At 43.7% G+C, this 13,882-nt stretch overlaps 1 protein-coding gene and 1 long non-coding RNA gene across 4 annotated transcripts in view; one reads left to right on the top strand and one right to left on the bottom strand.

Moving 5' to 3' along the window:
* ZRANB3 (zinc finger RANBP2-type containing 3) overlaps positions 1-13,882 on the bottom strand; it is a 163,969-nt gene that overhangs the window by 23,568 nt on the left and 126,519 nt on the right. The gene's annotated exons all lie outside the window — the stretch shown is intronic.
* On the top strand, positions 945-11,544 carry LOC311626634. 2 transcript variants are annotated; one of them, XR_014795741.1, is made up of 3 exons: positions 945-1,117; positions 1,633-1,947; positions 11,298-11,544. It is a non-coding gene; the product is annotated as an uncharacterized lncRNA (long non-coding RNA). The 2 variants fall into 2 exon arrangements; XR_014795742.1 differs by having other exon boundaries at positions 1,656-1,947.

Raw genomic sequence — 13,882 nt, forward strand, 5'->3', positions numbered from 1 at the left:
TGTGATCCTCATGCCTGCTCTGTGAGGCAGGTACTGAGTCTTTCCATATTCCAGAGAAACTCCGGCTTTGGAGAGGTTAGGTGAACAGGCTACAGGACTAACTAACATGTACTTCATAAACTATCTGTTCCGCACGTAAATCAGGGAAAGAAGATGCTGTGTCAATCAGGTCAATCAAAAGAACCTAGAGAAATGTATCACACCCAAACTATAAACACGACGATCATAAAAAGTATGTTTTTCATATTAAACTTTTTTCTTGACCAAAGAGAATTAGAATAGCTACTTTAACAGACACATTTTAATAATTACCTTGTTTTCTTTTCTAACAGCGACATCTCATGCTTTTTATCACCTTTTCACAGTGGAAAACGCAACCTCCTGATGGAGGAAGCAGGGCTCCTGCCTTCACAACTGATGAGCTAGCAGCTAAGGCTCATTAAAGGAATTAACTTCAGAGAAGTCCTGCTGGGGTTGAAATGGATACCACTGTGAACACACACACACACACACACACTCACACACACACACACACACACACACACACACACACACTGCAGCAGTCTGCATTTCCAAAGATGGTCACACCAGTTTGTGCCCCATTTCACATGCTCTTCTCACAGTGTGGCCCTGACACACTACATTTAGAGGTAGGACCTATGTACCTACCACCTGAGCCTTGGGGATCTTTGTAATTGTCTCAACCAACAGAATGCAGTGCAGGAATGCTGTATGACCTCTGAGGCTGGGTCACTGAAGGCTGTGTGGCCTCCATTTTGCCGATGTCTGTCTGTCTGTCTGTCTGTCTGTCTCTCTTTCTCTCTCTCTCCTTCCCACCCCTCCCATCCCCTCCTTTGTGTCTTGAGATGCTTTGAAGTCCAACCATCAAGTTGTAGGAAAGCCCAGGCCACATGGAGAAACAACACAAGGAAATCCAAGTTGACAACCCAGATAGGCCCCCAGGGTACAGCCGCCATCAACTGCCAGGCATGTGAGGGAAGGAGACTTCAGTGAGGAAAGGGGGAAGGGGAAAGCCACAGACAGAAAGCGGAGGAACAGCATAAAGGCTGAATGAGGGAGATACTGAGAAGAAAAGAGAAAGGGAACAGTAAAAAAGGTAGGAAATCAGGAGAGTAGTGGCTTTAGTGTGTGTGTGCTCTGGTTTTCCATTCATTCTACTAGGTGCTCAGTGGGTGCTTTCAATCAGAAAATCTCCTGTCCTTCAGCTCTGGGAAATTTTCTTAAGAGTTTTTTTTCTTCCTCGATGTCCTCTGTTTGTAATTCCTACTAGGCAAAAAGCTTCTGAACCGATCATATGATTTTCTTCACCTTTTCTCACATTTTTCCTTTCTATTTGTTCTGCTCTGTATGATTTTCTCTTATTTTCCTTTTCATCCTTGCTGAATTATTTCTTTCTAAGATATAGGTTCAATTTCTAAGAGCTTTTCCCTGTTCTCTGGTTTTTCCTTCCTTGCTCTTGTTTCATGGTTACCAGACATTCTTTTACTTCTCTGTGACTATCAATGCCAGTTGTGGTGTTTTTTAAAGTTTCCTTCAGCTCCTTGCATTGTCTGTTTCTTTCCTACCCCTTTCTGGGCTCATATGCTTGTTTTGGTTTCTCTTTCATCGGAGTGGCTTCCTTTCACTCCTGGTAGCCCTGCTGTCCATCCATATTGAAAAATAAGACACCAAAATGCTACTGTTGGAAGTTCCACGTGGGGAACTTCACTGGGGTCAACAGTGACTGCCTGGGGGTCCCGTTCAGTCTCCACTGTTGCTTCTTAGTCCAGTCAGCTTCTCCGAAGGGGTCCTCCAGTCTCTGCTCAGACAATGCAGTGCTGGTTACCAGGGACCAGGGACCCGATCAAAGGGGCTGCTGCCTGCGGCCGTATCACCCCGAATGTCCTCATCTCATCTGATCCCGGGAGCTAAGTGGGGCCGGGCCTGGTGAGTACTTGGATGGGAGAAGATGGGTACCTAGCACTTCACCATAATTAAGGAGTTTTTCACCTAACATGCTTGTTTTCAATATACTGTCTTAATCCCCTCCCTCAACTGGTTCTCTTCCTAGATATAATTTTAAAGAACAAATAAAACAGCTAAATAAATAAATATGAAATACAAAAAAAAAACCACAACAAAAATATACAATAATAGGCTATTGTTGCTTATACTGAATAATGTTTAGATGAAAACAAAACTTTTGTCTCATTCTACATTTTAAATAGTTTGTTTCTATAAAAACATTTTAATTTCTCCATCTCCCCACTAAAATAGAAAATGAAACACAATTGTTTCAAATTTATGTTTTTAAAAAGCAACCCTCTCTTCAATGACACAAAACAAAAACCTAAGAAGTCTTTCATACAGTACAAAAATGCACAGGGCCTTAAAAAAAATCAGCTTTTATAATTGATCTCTTCAATTAAGCTATTTTATTAAGCTATTTTTAAACAAACTTCTTATACTAGTTAAGTAATGACTAATTTTAAAAATCAGCATTTGAGAAATTCTCAGTCTCTGCTAGAGGCTGGTTGGAAGTCGAGGTTAGCCGTGACTGGGGGTGATCAGAAATTGACCTCGCCCTCTGCACTGCGCAGGTACTCACAGCGCCTGGGAGCAATCGGTACAGGTGCTATTTTGAAACTACAGCCACTTGGATAATAATAAATTGAGACCGTAGCATGTAAATTTCAGAAAAGAAGTGGGTGGGCGGGAAGGAAATCATTTTACATTATCCCAGGAACCCAAGGATACACAGAACATAATTTTAGGAAAGGAGAGGATTAATGAGATTAATCTGTGACAATGACTTCAGCTGATGTTCTGAAGGCTAAACTGGGCAATGATGAATGTAGTTACAAGTAGCGAACGTTACAAGTTAGGGCCCTGGCCATGGGGCTGCACGAAGCGGTGAGGCATAACGGGATAAAAACTTCTGAGATCCTCGATTATAATGAACATAAACTGATGAACAAAAACAGATCCAGAGATAGAGAAACATCAATCAGACCGTCAAACCTCAGAGGGAAGGTAGGGGAGGGTGGGAGTAAGGGGGAGAGTTCAACCAAAGGACTTGTATGCATGCATATAAGCATAGCCAATGGACACAGACACCAGGGGGGTGAGGCATAAGTAGGAGAGTAGGGGGATAATGGGGGGGGGGTGTGAGGACACATATGAAATGCCTTAATCAATAAAGAAAAAATTAATTAATTAAAAGTTCAAAAAGAAAAGAAAAGAAACTGATCCCCATCACCAGTTGTTTTCTGAGTGTAGCCTCTGAGCAATCAGGCAGGAAGCTGGCTGACGAGGTTTCTTTGACACTTAGCTATGACTGAGAATCACAGGTGAGAAAATCTGACACGACTGATGACTGCCCATGTTGGGTGGGAACAAGAGTCACAGGTTTACCGAGAACAAGTTCTTAATTTGAGATTCACGGGCCTCTCACTAGACCTTGAACAGTCTTCAGTGGGCCTGAGAAAGCCCTGGGTTATCTAGAAAAGGTTGTATTGCATGTGTATTTTCAGAGAGCAGGTCTTCATTCTCTCCATAGTCTCAAAGGGATGTGGGTCCTAACAGAGGTTAAAAGCCCCTGGATTATGCCCGGCTGGTGTGGTTCAGTGGTTGAGCACTGACCTATGAACCAAGTGGTCATGGTTTGATTCCCTTTGAGGGCACATGCCCAGGTTGCAGGCTCAATCCCCAGTAGGGGGTATTTAGGAGGCAGCCAATCAATGATTCTCTCTCCTCATTGATGTTTCTATCTCTCTCTCCTTCCTTTCTCTCTGAAATCAATAAAAAAATATATATTTTTTAAAAGCCACTGGATTAGAATAAAATACCTGAAGATGCACATATGGTTCAAGTAGCTGCATTTCTTTCCTTAATTTTCTAGAGATAACGAGAACTTGAAGGCTGATATGTGAGTGTACACATAGGCGGTGAACTCTTTAAGATAGGGGTGTCGAACTCAATCAGAGAAGGGGCCAAAATCTAAAATCCAGCCTAAATCGCGGGCCGAATGGTTTACTGAACAGTCATAAACTGACAATGTCATAAACTGACAGCGGAGTGCAGTGATGACAGCGCGGTGCGGGCCACATTGCAAGGCCTGGCGGGCTGGATTTGGCCCGCGGGCCTTGTGTTTGACACATGTGCTTTAAGAGGAAACAAATGCATACATTCTCTTCAGTAATGAAGATCCCTCTAGCTGACCTCAAATGATTAAAAACAAAACTGAACAATGCCAAGACACAGTTACTTCTGTGCAGGTATGAAAGATGCTCACTTAGCTCACTTGCCTATCGCTGTGACTGGGCTCTGAGTAGCCTCCTGTAAGAAATGACGGGAATGCTGAAACTGGTTTGGCTCAATGGATAGAGCGTTGGTCTGCGGACTAAAAGGTTCCGGGTTCGATTCCAGGCAAGGGCATGTACCGTGGCTGCGGGCACATCCCCAGTAGGGGATGTGCAAGAGGCAGCTGATCGATGATTCTCTCTCATCATGTTTCTAACTCTCTATCCCTCTCTCTTCCTCTCTGTAAAAAAAGCAATAAAATATATATTTTTAAAAAATGACAGGGGTGTACTCATGCAGTCCCAAAGGGAAACTGCTGATGAGGTGAGTAGGAGAAAGTGACTGGGCTGCAATGGCTAGAGGACTCAGGAGACATTTCTGTGCCGGCAGGACTCAGAGGTGTTATCAGCCTAAAACAACACTCTTTCCGGATGACTGGAGGCAGGGACAGATCACCAACAGCTCCTCCTGGAGGTTCCACTGGGGACATGTCTGCTTAATACAAGAAGGAAATGACCTTGTAGGCACAGATACTAAATATGAATGCAAAATTCCTAAATCTGTTGAACTGCTTCTAATAACTTTTCTTTTACAATTTAAATTAATTTTTAAAAAGTGATCATGGATCCACTGAAGACTACATCTGAGAAAAAAGTTTAAAAAATAATTATAAACAAAAAGCTCCCCAAATAAACAGGTTTTTCAGCAACATTAAGTTTAACAATAACATGACCCCTGCGGGAGCAAGCTTCCTCAGTCTCACCACAATACTGATGGTTACATATTCAGCACCCACACTTCGGTGGCAGGTCGACATTTAAAAATTATTGGCTTATTAATATTATAGCATTTCTTAGTGGTAAAGAAAGGCAGGAACACAGAAAGTCAAAATATTTTTATGGCCTTGGAAAGCTTTATTACTTAATAGCAAGAGTAAGCTAAAATGTCTTTCTTTTATAACTACATTCTTGCCTTAATAGGAGACATTAGAGTAACAAATTATTCACAAATGTCCTAACTCATCATGACTGTCCTTGTAAAGAAGTAATGATTTTAAGTGACCCTTTTAATGTGATAAGTAAGAAACTACATGTAGGTGTTTCTAAATAGGAAGAGTGATCTGAGTTTACCGTAATTTTTATCAAAAGACTTTGCGGAAATATAGTTAAATCAACACGCCCGTATCATAAGCAATGTGGAAAATGGAAGGACATATTCCTCTCTTCAGTTATATTGCTGACACTCAGTTATTGTGTTTCTGTCTCTTGTCCAAATGTTTTTGAAAAACAAAAGAAAAAATATTGCTTTTTGTGGGAAGTGCTGGGCATTAAAACTGCAAAATGTTTAACGTGACAAAGTGCATGTTTTCCTCTGAAAGGTGCAGGGACATAATATATTTGCTCTGTTTTATAGACAAATCCCCTGGCCATGATGATAGAATTAAGTCAGTTGCTGGAACTGAAGGAGAGGAAAAGAAAATCTAGTAAAACTCATAAAAAAGCAATAAAGCACTTCAAAGCCTGGTGCGAGCCCAGCTCAGCACACACCACCAGCAGAGACACGGAGGGCGGCTTAGCAGGCTTTGATCCAAGGACAGCTCTGGCAGAAACCATTGCTGCCTTGTGTCACTCGTCTCCTGTTCCTAAAAGAATTGATGAAATCAATTCAGTTACGAATGAGGGACCTTGACCTTTGCTGGTCTCCTGAATGGCCGATGACTGTTGACTGGGACTGGCACTAAGAAGGCTTCTCTACCATTTATAATCAAGTCAGGGGATATAAAGTGACAAAAGTAGTTTCACTTCATATTTTTAATTCTCCTAAAAATAATGACTGAATTTTTCAGGTTTTGCAAAATGTTCATTCCCATTGTAGTTAAAATTGTGACAGTGATCAACTCTTAGGCACAAGTTTTTTTTCTGTGGGCATAGAGAAAACAAAACAAAATAAAACACTCTGGTTTAAAAAAATGGTAAAAATGAAAAATGTTATTACTTATTTTTCAAGATGACATCAAGAGCAGCGCAGGCAAATGTCTTTGGAGGTGGCTCTCTTCGAAGGACAATTAGAATTTGCAGCAAAATGTTGTCTAATATGCACAGATCGCTGGAATGGGACTCTGGGTAAGTTAGTCAGAGCCCATGGGCCACAGTCTCTCCTTAAGGTCTAGGCCTGACGTCCATATGCCTCTTGGACATCAGCTGAGTGGCTCAGCGGCGCCTTAAACTCAAGGTCGCAATGGACTCTTCACTCCACCTGTCAGCCAGCTCCTCTCCACCCTCAGTCTCCTGGCTCTTCTGCTTACCAGGTGGACTATGAAGTCCTCTGCTAGGGATCCTCCCTTAGTAATTGAACTGGGTCAATTTCTAACACTTCCACTGGTCCTCCCCTCACCTACTTACATGTCTCTGCTCATGGCATCTCCCTGACATGCCTGTTTCAATCCCCTCTTCTCTTCCAGAACATGATGCTATTAACCAGGGCGGCACACAGGCCTCACTGTATTGATTCTACCCCTGGTAGGAGTGAAATTTTTCTCTTATACTCTATTACCACTACCACTGCCGGGATGTTTAGTACCCCAAATCCCATTTGGGAATCCCCGACAAGGAGACTTCTATTAAGTAATAACCTTACTAGTAAAAAAAAAAAAAAGAACTGGCTTCATCAATAGACCTGTGGTACCTGAGAGCACCGCAGGAGAGGTTCAGCACACGGTGTAGCACCATCTGAGGGCCACAGCGGGAACTCCCGCTCTCCCCCACATCCAGCAGCGGAGAAGGCTGTGGGCCTGACAGGGTTGTGGACATACACGTGCGGGGGACAGGAGCCCATTCGCTTTAAGCTGTGGTCCCGCCAAGTTCTCAGGCTCTGAAACACCAGACCAACAGCTCCTCCTCCAGGGGCAGGGGAGAAAGCCGGGAGGGAGCGGCGGGCTGGAACTGGATGGGAGGGCGGGCAGGTTCCCCAAATACCACTGCCTCCAAGGACTCCTTCCTGTGCCTTCTTAGGACTCATTTCCCACGCTGTTACTTTTGAAAACGGAAATCTGATCCCGACACTCATCTGCTTAAAAGCCTCTGAGGAGCCCTGGCCAGTGTGGCTCAGTTGGTTGGGTGGCGGTCTACGGGCTGAGAAGTTGCTGGTTAGATTCCCGGTCAGGGCACATGCCTGGGTTGTAGGCTTGATCCCCAGTAAGGGGCATGCAGGAGGCAGCCAATCCATGATTCTCTCTTCTCCCTTTCTCACTCTTGCTCTAAAAATCAATGAACTATCCTTAAAAAAAAAAAAAAAAGAATCGGTGGGGGAAAAATTAAAAACCTCTGATGACACTGCTGTTTCTGGGATAATGTCCAACTGCCGGGCATGGCCTGTGTGGCTCTTCGCCTGACTGCAGCTCCGGGCTTCCTCTCCTGTGACTCGCTCCTCGGGTGCCCTCTCCCCACTCCTTCACACAGAACCTCGTTCCCAGAAACACTGACGTCTGTCCGGTCACGGTGCTTTAGGAGTTTCCTCTGCCTGAGCTAGAACCCCTCTCTGAGCTCGTCAGAATCGACTTCTGAACGAAGGTCTAAGCCTTAATTTTGAAAAGCAATATAGCGGTTCCTTAAACTGGTTCTGGTTCAGGCAGAGGGAGCTAGAACCCGGGCAGCCATTTGTTCCGTCCTGTGTGCCCCGAGCCCGCCTCACACATCTGTCCCCACATCCGCCACATTACATTAAATGTTGTGCTTACAATACTCTCTCAATCAGAGGAAGTTCCAACGGAAAGCTGTCCGTTTTCCTTATCTTTGCACCTAGCATACATCCTTTTACAAATAACAGCTTTAATGAGATGGTTTATTTATAAAATCCACTCTTTTAAAGTGTCCATTCAGTGACTTATTTTTTAGTATGTTCAGAATTATGCGACTATCACAACTGTTTCATTAGAAAACATTTTCATCTCCCTCACAAAGAAACCCCATACCACTGAAGCAGTCAGTCCCTCCCCCTCGGCCCCCAGGCCTGCCTCCCACTAATCTCCTCTTTCCCTGTGGGTCTGCCTACCTGGCAGTTCATATAGACAGAACCAGACAATGGGGCCTTCCACTTGCATAATGTTTTAGGGGTTCCTCTATACTGTCGCCTGTGTCAGTGCCTCATTTCTCTTCATGGCCGAGTAACAGTCCACCACGTGGATATACAACACTATTCTTTCATCAACTGATGAACATTGAACTGGTCTAACTATCTGGCTATTATGAATCATGCTGCTATGATATTCAGGTACAAGCTTTTGTGTGGACATTTTTTCATTTCACTGGAAGTGGAACTGCTGGGTTTACTAGTTTATAGTAATTAAGTTGAGGCGGGCTCTGGTGGCATTGGTGAAGTCTAAATTTGTCTCATCCAAGCCTCTTATTTCTGAATATGCTAAAGCTCTGTTTTCTTTTCTTTTTTTTAAAAAAAATGTATTTTTATTGACTTCAGAGAGGAAGGGAGAGGAAGAGGGAGAGAGAGATAGAAATATCAATGATGACAGGGAATCATTGATTGGCTGCCTCCTGCACGTCCCCCATTAGGGATTGAGCCTGTAACCCGGGCATGTGCCCTGGACCAGAATCGAACCCGGGACCCTTCAGCTATATTGCTTTTCAAAATGGCTGCATTTTACATTCCTACCAGCAATGGATGGGTACTCCAATTTCTCTACATTTCTGCCAATACTTATTGTCTGTCTTTTTAATTTTTGTCATCTTACTGGGTGTGAAGTGATATCTCACTGTGGTTTTGATTTGCATTTCATATAATCTTTTTTTTTTCATTTCATATAATCTTAGTAAATATTTATATGTAAACATCTTATATATAATGAATTATCTCTGGATGCATTATGTGTAGTACATGTTCCATATACACTGGCTAAGCCAAAATGAAGTGTTTCACGTCCTTTGCATTCCACAAGTAATCGAGGGTCTATAGTACACCGTTTCTAAAGCCTCTAGTATAGTTTGGCAAGGCTATGAAGGTAGGGTGTAGAGCAGAGAGGCACTGCTCCATCAGCACTGCATTACCTGATCTTTCTGAGCGTTAGTGGGACATGGTACATATGCCTCCCGGTGTAGTTGGGAAGATTAAACAAGATCGTGAGTGTTAAAGGCTTAGCACATTGACTGCACGGAATAACCACTCGGTTAATTATTATTATTACTACTACTACATGTTAATTATTATTGAGTGACTTGAAGTCACAGAGGCAAACAAGAAAATGCCTAATAATAGCACTATGTGATGTAAGCGATGACAGTGATATCTGAATGTCTCCATGACAACGAGGCTGCCTCTGATCCTTATCATTAGGCTATTATGCAGACTAGTTAATAATGTTTACAGAGTGGTTTGAATTCTGAAATATATATTAAATAAATACCAAATGTGACGTGTGTTCGCTTCAAGAAACCAGCACTCACCTGGCTGGTTTTGCTCAGTGGATAGAGCATCAGCCTGCGAACTGAAGGATCCCAGGTTCGATTCCAGTCAAGGGCACATGCTCAATCCCTAATGGGGGACATGCAGGAGGCAGCCAATCAATGATTCCCTGTCATCATTGATATTTCTATCTCTCTCTCCCTCTCCCTTCCTCTCTGAAATCAATAAAAATATATATTTTTTTTTAAAAGAAAAGAAACCAGAGCTTTAGCATTTCAGAAACAAGAAGCTTGGGTGAGACAAATTTAGACTTCACCAATGCCACAGTTCCTGCAGTCAACTTACTTCCTGCTGTTACCATTTTTTCAACTAGACACTATGTGGGAAACAAGGCTATTATTTCTTATATATTTATGACAGATTCTTATTTGTACTTTTTAGCCCACAACAAAACAAATACTTCATACAATGTTGGGATTTAATAAATATGCAGTTTATGAATTTTGAGGGCATACTTTGAAGTTTCACAGTTGTGCTGGAGAGCTCTCCTTTCCAACTACATATACTATTTTTGCAGTAAACCAGCAACCATCCTATGTTCATATATATATTATTGATTTCAGAGAAGGGAGAGGAAAAGAGAGATAGAAACATCAAAGATGAGAGAAAATCATTGACCAGCTGTCTCCTGCATGCCCCCCATTGAGGACCGAGCCCACAACCCAGGCATGTGCCCTTGACGGGAATCAAACCAGGATCTTTCAGTTTGCAGGCCAATGCTCTACCCACTGAGCCAAACCAGCTAGGGCAACCATCTTATGTTCTCAATGACAATGTGGTGTCTGAGAGGTAAATCTGCTTTGGGTGAAGGATGCCCTAGAGGGCCTGGAGGACAAAGGCCAGGGACTGGAGGCTGGTTATGACACGGAAAAGGCAGTGGTATGAGCCAGGTCAGAGGCATGAGCACTGGGGAGGTAAGGAGGGCTAGACAGCCAGGAAGAGGCCAATGAGAGAGGAAACCTGGGAGACACTGAACTAAGAGCCCACTAAGTGAAAACAATGGCAAGGAACGCAGAGAGTGCAGGAGTGGGATCTTGGGAGCCATGTGGAACCTGTCCCCACAGAAGGGAAGCAGCTCTGGCTCACGGAGATCTGAGGAGAGAAATCTAGCAGAAGGAACACTTGTCCTAAGTGGGAGCTGGACTTGGCTAGACCAGTCCTTTCTTTTGCTCAATTGTGAATCACTTATGCACCAAGTTTCTCTTTGGATACTTCTCTTTATAATAATAAAGTATACGTTATATACTTAGAAAGGACCATGGAAGCCATCTAGTGATCTAGGAGCGCCATGGCTGAATAAATGATGATGCTGATTACCCATTCAGGCCAAAGAGGATGGGAAAAGTCCCTAAAGAGGTTAGGGGAAGGGCCCCGTTGACCGCAGCTATAGTCAAAGGAAGGAATATCCCTCAGAGGATGGTGGCAAAAACGAAGCAGCCTTTAATTGTTTGGAAATGACGACATAGACTAATACAGTCCATATTTCTCTCTCTCATCTGGAAACGACCTACTTTATCATTCAGTGGGGGAGCCAATGTAGGAAAATAAAAGCATCTCAAAGCCAAAAGAGAATTAGAAGCCATGCGCATCCAGATGAGAAGAAACGAACAGGCTTGAGAAAGCAGACCACGCTGGGGCAGTGACCCTGGGGAAGGACGGCTCCTCAGAGACAGCGCCTGGGCTGTGCAAAGATGCCCTTCCTCGCGGTCATGGGATGTTTGCTCTCATCTGAGTGGGACTTAAATTCGAGTTTCATTTGGGTTAATAAATAATGTCTTTTAAAAATGTAAAAACATCTAGGATGGATGAAGAATTGTGACTCATACGTTTGTGTGGATTAATGCCATGAAGGTGATTATTTAGATGTTTAACCACAGCTATAGTGGGGGCATTGACCAGCATTTTGGGTCAAAGCAGAGCCCAAGGGGCCCGTGCTGCCAGGTCACAGAGGCCCCTGAGACCTGCAGTGAGGTGAGGGCCTGCCTACAGGAGGGGGGCTGAGGAAGTGCTACTTACCAACCATCACCCAAACATTTGATATTTAACAACCAGCACACGTCTCCTGGCATTTACTGGTAGAACACCATCCTGATTCCACAGATTCTTTTCATCTACTAGTTGGGTTATGTAACACAAAGAGGATTCTGATGAAGGCAGGAGGGAGACAGAGATGATACCATTCTTAAGGGCAGTGCACACCAGGGGAGAAAGAAGGAAGGAAATATACAAATGAACAGAAAAATTTTATCCACAAAAATTTTCTCTCCTTTCCCTCCTCCTCTTCTTCCGAACCACAGGCCTCCCTGTCCCCAGGGCCCATCATCATACTGAAGACCAATCTGTCACACTGACCAAACTTATTGCTTTTCTAAAAATCATCATAGACTTCACATCTTTTGAATGTGTCGGGCTGGCAGGGGTGAGAAGACTGGGAGCTGGGGACCCGGGGACTTGAGCCTCCTCGCTCTCTTCCTGCCGGGTTATCCTCTCTGCCCCTCAGGCTCACCCTCTGCTCCCGGTCTTCTCTCGGGGAGCCCCTCAGCCTCCCTTCTCCAGGCTGAGGCCTGGGCCGAGGGGTGCGCTAACACACACAGTCTGTCCTTCACAGGGGAAGGCCCTGCTCTCTGCCCGGCTCCGACCTCCCGCCGCAGCCTCGGAGCACTGGCAGGGGGATAAAACGAACTTGCCTTAATATGCTGACGCCGCCAAAACAGTCATACGCTGTTCAAAGCCATCCAATCAGAACTGGTACAAACTTTCCAGCTAAACACGCGTTTGCTTGTTTTATGACAATAGACAAATTTAGTTAATTTGACAAAAAGTTTAATTAAAAAAATTAGAAATAGCCTAAAATGCCAAATGTAGGAAACAATTTTCTAAAGGATTTTTAAAAGGATCAGAAAGAGCCGAGACCAGTTTGGCTCAGTGGATAGAGTGTGGGCCTGCAGATTGAAAGGTCCTGGGTTCGATTCCAATCAAGGGCATGTACCTTGGTTGGGGCACATTCCCAGTGGGGGTGTGCAAGAGGCAGCTTATCGATTTCTCTCTCTCATCGATGTTTCTGACTATCCCTCTTTCTTCCTCTCAGTAAAAAAAAAATCATATATATATATATATATATATATATATATATATATATATATACCAGAAAGAAATCCATATAAACAGAAAAATTCCCATAGGAAATGCTGATTTTGGCAACATTCAGGAGAAAAATACGTTCGTCAGTAGACTACATTTTTTTTTAGGACCTTTCAAAAAATTGAACATTTCTTTAAAAATGCATGAAGCGGGAGGATGTAAAGAGAAAGTGCTATGTGGCATTCCCACCTAAAGTCATTCAAGCACATTTCACATGCTGGCCCCAAAACAAACACACACAAAGCAAGACAAATGGTCTGTTATAAGATTCCGATTTACATACATCCTCCCTTATCCCGGGGACACGTCCCAAGACGCCCAGTGGATGTCTGATACCAAGGACAGCACAAGTCCTCTACGCACTATATGTCCTACACACACCTTTCCATGTAAAGGAAGCTTTGGCATATCTGAACGGCCGGCATCATCACCTTGTGCTCTGGGGCCATTATTAGATAAAACAGGGGTGACTTGAACACCAACGCTGCAGTCCTGGGACAGTCAATCTGATAATCCTGATGGCTACGAAGTGACTCATGGGCGGGGCATATACAACGTGGAGACAAAGGGATGACTGATGTCCTGGAGCAGAAGGGCATGTGATTTCATCAGGCTCCTCAGAACGGTGGCACAGTTTAACACACGTGAATTGTTTACTCTTGGAATTTTCCATTTAATGCCTTTGGACCCCTCTTGACCAAGGGTAACTGCAACAGTGGAAAGCAAACCGCAGGTACGTGGGCAGAACTCCCTGTGATGCCACATGTGCATAAAGCCACGCACCGGAAAGCCTGTGCAAGGTGACAGTAACCTAAGAGAGACAAGCACCTAACTCAGGAAAGCAAGCTTCGGTCGGGGTGCCTGGGTGACCTTCAACTTTTACAAAGATACATGTTTTTCTTCAGGTGCGCATGAACACAATAAACATGTACATATGTGTGTCAAATGTCAAATTCTCAATACTTGT

This window comes from Pipistrellus hanaki, assembly GCF_964339955.1.
Source record: "Pipistrellus hanaki genome assembly, chromosome: 8".
Taxonomy (NCBI): Eukaryota; Metazoa; Chordata; class Mammalia; order Chiroptera; family Vespertilionidae; genus Pipistrellus; species Pipistrellus hanaki.